The sequence below is a fragment of the Podarcis tiliguerta genome (genome assembly GCF_965153285.1).
Source record: "Podarcis tiliguerta genome assembly, chromosome: 13".
NCBI classification, from domain to species: domain Eukaryota; kingdom Metazoa; phylum Chordata; class Lepidosauria; order Squamata; family Lacertidae; genus Podarcis; species Podarcis tiliguerta.
The window spans coordinates 27,090,196-27,094,905 of record NC_139546.1 but is presented as its reverse complement, the minus strand read 5'-3'; positions in this window follow the sequence as shown (position 1 = coordinate 27,094,905).

Genomic DNA, 4,710 nt, shown 5'->3' with positions numbered 1-4,710 from the left:
GGGGAGGTTAGATTGAGAGACAGCGACTGGCCAAAGGAGTGGAGATTTGAACCCTTGTCAATACTCTTAACCATCACAGCACACCAGCTCTTTGGGGAATGAGGAAGGTGTCAGATGTAGTGTTCCTAGGTCTAGAGCCCCATGAATCTTAATACAGTGGTACCTCTGGTTAAGAACTTAATTCGTTCTGGAGGTCCGTTCTTAACCTGAAACTGTTCTTAACCTGAGGTACCACTTTAGCTAATGGGGCCTCCCGCTGCCACAGCGCGATTTCTGTTCTCATCCTGAAGCAAAGTTCTTAACCCGAGGTACTATTTCTGGGTTAGTGGAGTCTGTAACCTGAAGCGTCTGTAACCCGAGGTACCACTGTAATGGTGTTCTGCATGTTATGGTTTGCATTCATTCATTCCTTCATTTTGCTGAAACTTTTAGACTACTCTTAATGATTAAAAGAACCGCAGCTTCACAAAATGCTATATAAAAACAACTTTATGATAACCAATCCACCATAATAATATAAAAGGCACCACAAATGACAGCGGCAGTGACAGCACCTACTAAAACTTTGCACTGCAGTTAGGTGATCTGGCAAAGCTTAAGGGTTGATGGGTGGGCAAGGAGGCTGCAGAAATGGCAGGGGGTGGTCAGTGTGAATGTCACACAGACTAGAACTAACCAGGCAGGGTTTTGTTTTGCTTTTTTAAGGAGGGAGGGACACCAGCATACTTCTAGTCAACAGAAATGCACTTTCCAGGTCCCTTTTTTTCCTTTGAGAGAGTAAAGAAGAGACTCTTGTCATTGGACGGGTTTGAACTATGCAGCGAGCAAATGCAGCCAATTAGATTTTGCCTGGGGTATTTAAAAATAAGCAACATATTTGAAAAGAAGCGACAGGGAGACGCGCCAAGCCTTGCGTGAGCATGGAAATGGATGGGCTTGGGCGGTGCCCGTCTCCTCCCCCTGCAGCTAGGTGCTTTATGATTAGGCCTATCTCTGAGGAATAGCCTCTTCCAGTGGCTGCTTTATCTTCCAGTAGCCAGCCAGGCCAGCAGGAGCCAGGCACCTCCCTGCTTCCCTCCCTCCCTTCTCTGCAGTCCAAAAAATTATGTGGAAATGATGAGGCACCATTAGCTCATGCTGTGCGATGATGCCAGGGCTCATTTTGCACTCAGAAGAAGGGGGCGTTGGAGCGCAGCTTGAATGGGAAACTGATCCAACTCTCTGTTTCCTTGAGTGTTGGTCAGTTATGGTCATTGCTCAGTGGCTGCAGAGAAATAACATCCAGGCATTTCTATTATGGCATGATCCAGGTTGCAATAAGAGAAGAAGAGCTATATAGCTCAGAGACAGGACACAGGTGTTGCATGCAGAAGGAACCAGGTTCAACCCCTGGTAGGGTTGTGATGAAAGACCCGCCTGATTCCCTGGAGAGCTATTGCAGATAAAACTGATAGAGCAATGATATGGCTTCACGCCATTTGGTACAGTCAGTGTAAACCATACTGAGCTGCTGTTGTTGTTGTTTAGTCGTTTAGTCGTGTCCGACCCTTCATGACTCCATGGACCAGAGCACGCCAGGCACTCCTGTCTTCCGCTGCCTCCCGCAGTTTGGTCAGACTCATGTTTGTAGCTTCGAGAACACTGTCCAACCATCTCGTCCTCTGTCGTCCCCTTCTCCTTGAGCCCTCCATCTTTCCCAACATCAGGGTCTTTTCCAGGGAGTCTTCTCTTCTCATGAGGTAGCCAAACTATTGGAGCCTCAGCTTCAGGATCTGTCCTTCCAGTGAGCACTCAGGGCTAATTAACTTAAAAATGGATGCGTTTGATCTCCTTGCAGTCCATGGGACTCTCAAGCATCTCCTCCAGCACCATAATTCAAAAGCATCAATTCTTCGGCGATTAGCCTTCTTTATGGTCCAGCTCTCACTTCCATACATCACTACTGGGAAAACCATGGCTTTAACTATACGGACCTTTGTTGGCAAGGTGATGTCTCTGATACTGAGCTAGATGGAGCAATTGTATAAGGCAGCTTCCTACATAAGAAGATAAAAGCCACAGTCTGGGGCAAAGCTCCTGTGAGCCCATCCTCACTCTAAACTCTGCACCTCCCACCCTGGGAATGTGTGGGTTCCCAACTTTTGAGCCTTCCCTGGTGCCTGTGCCTTTAAAATCAGCTTGATGCGCAGACAGTAAAGTTTATCATCTTCGTGCCATGAAAAGCTTCAGCTGTCGACCAAGCCTGCTGTTGCAAGCAAAGCAGCAAAGCAGGCCATTTCCCTTCCATTTGCCCCCTGCTCAACTGGCAGCCCTGGTGGCTGTGCCTATGCAGTTGGGAGGAAGCAGAAGAATTCACCCTTTTCTCCATTCAGAGGCAGAATCTTCCTTCTGGAGAGACAGTCGTTCCCCCCACCCCCGCCCCCCACTTCCTTGGAAGAAATTCAGATTATACTGAAGTCCACCAGCAGAGAGCAGGAGTGAACAAGATATACAAGCTCTCAAGTGGGTGCACAGCAAACAGCTCAGCCTACAATTACCGGGAAAATAAATAAATAAGCAAGGTCAAACAAAAACCCTCAGGGTCAGTTGAACAGACCTGGGGGGCAGTATTTTGCTGACCACAAGCATAGCAGTCAGACAATAAAGGCAGGGGTGGGGGGAATTCCCAAAGGAGGGGGGGAAACCACCCAATTTTAAAGACACTTTTTGTGTGTGCTTGACAACAGTCCCTGGTGGAAGGAGAAAAACAAGCTCTTTCCTTCTCCTGTTGGTTAACTACAAAGGTAGTAGATTAACAAAGCAAAACAGAACACAAAGCTTTCTTTATAAATTGTAACCATGACTTGAAATGGATGCACACTGTTTATTTCCTCTGAGTGTGCTGTTCTGCAAGAACCCATTTTAATGATCTGCCATTGGTGACTCAGCCACAGGAAGCACTCTGCTTGTGTTCAGAGGTCCTCTTCTCCAGTCAGCCTTCATGTGAACGAGTACATGTTGTGTGTGTGTGTGTGTGTGAGAGAGAGAGAGAGAGAGAGAGAGAGGAGAGAGAGAGAGAGCACCAGCATCTCTCTGCCAAACAAACAAACAAACAGTGTTTGAGATTGTGCTAAAGACTATTGAATCTGTAACCTGATAGGACCGCTATTTATCGGATGTCATTGTCTAGACAATTTAAACTAATATGAATCTGGCAAAAGCAAGTAATCCAGAGACTGAAGTTCAACTTAGAGAGCTATTGTGGCGAAATGGTTAGAGTGTCAGACTACAACCTAGGAGGCCAGGATTTAAATCCCGACACAACCAGGGTAGTCTTGGGCCAGTCATGATCTCTCTGCCTAATAATCTACCCCACAGAGTTGTTGTGAGGATAAAATGGGCAGGTGAGAGCCAAGTATGCTGCTTCCAGCTCCTTGGATATAAATGTATTAAATAAACAAACTCCATGCCCTTCCTCCATTTCATTAATAGCCCCTGGGCAAGAGGCCATTTTTCACTTTAGTCAGAGACACTGAGGTGAGGCAAAGTGGTTACCTCAGACAGCGGGCTTGGGTGCCAGTAAAAAGAGCAGAATGGGAGACAGGCAGATGTAACTCCTGGGAAGTTCCTCATTTTGAACTAATAATAAATACCATGTTCTTGTACCTTTCCCATTTCCAGTTGGACTTTTACGGGACAGCTTTCTGACAGGTTGTAAGGTGCATGCCCTTACATTAATCACGGCGAGGAAAGCAATTTTTATGTATTGTGTGTATATACATATACATATACATATATATATATGGATAGGTAGCTCAGACTGAGCTGCTCAGTTGGTAGAGCAGGAGACTCTTAATCTCAGGCTTGTGCCCCACGTTGGGCAAGAAGATTTACAGTGGTACCTCGGGTTACATACGCTTCAGGTTACAGACTCCACTAACCCAGAAATAGTACCTCAGGTTAAGAACTTTGCTTCAGGATTAGAACAGAAATCGTGCTCTGGCAGCATGGCGGCAGCAGGAGGCCCTATTAGCTAAAGTGGTGCTTCAGGTTAAGAACAGTTTCAGGTTAAGAACGGACTTCCGGAATGAATTAAGTACTTAACCCGAGGTACCACTGTATATGATTCTATATGTGTGTGTGAATGTATGTGTGTACACACACATTTGCCTCAGGCATCAAAACACCGTGGGGTGGGGATCAGGGTCCTTGTGTTCCGTTCTGACAGGGCCTTTTTTCTCTTTTTAAAAGCCAACCTCGCAGGGTTGTTGTAGGGAATGGATGAGCTGCGTCTGCATAACGCACAGTGCTGGAAACAGTGAGCAGGGGAGAGAGTGAGCTGCATCTAAGGCAGATTTCCCCCTCCCTGTTCCAGGCGACATGAGGTCCTCCTCTCCTCCGACGCTGTCTTCCTTCCTTCCTTCCCGGCTGCTCCCCTTTCCCTCTCATCCGCCCATCACGTCATTGGCGAGAGGGGCTGGCTTCCCATCGGGAGGAGGAGGCGCCTGTTTTCCATCAGGACCAAGGAGAGCTCCTCCCGGCCATCCTCCCATCTTTCGCTGTTCGCTCTCGCCCTCCAAGCAGGGGGCTGGAGCTAATTTTAGGACGAGAGAGAGGCGGGCGATACTTCCGTGCTATCCGATCCTGGAGAAGGCTGACCCAACGCCTCGTCTTCTGGGGGAGGGCAGGGAGGAGAGGCAGGGGGAGGGGAGGGGGTGGGGAGGAGGGGGA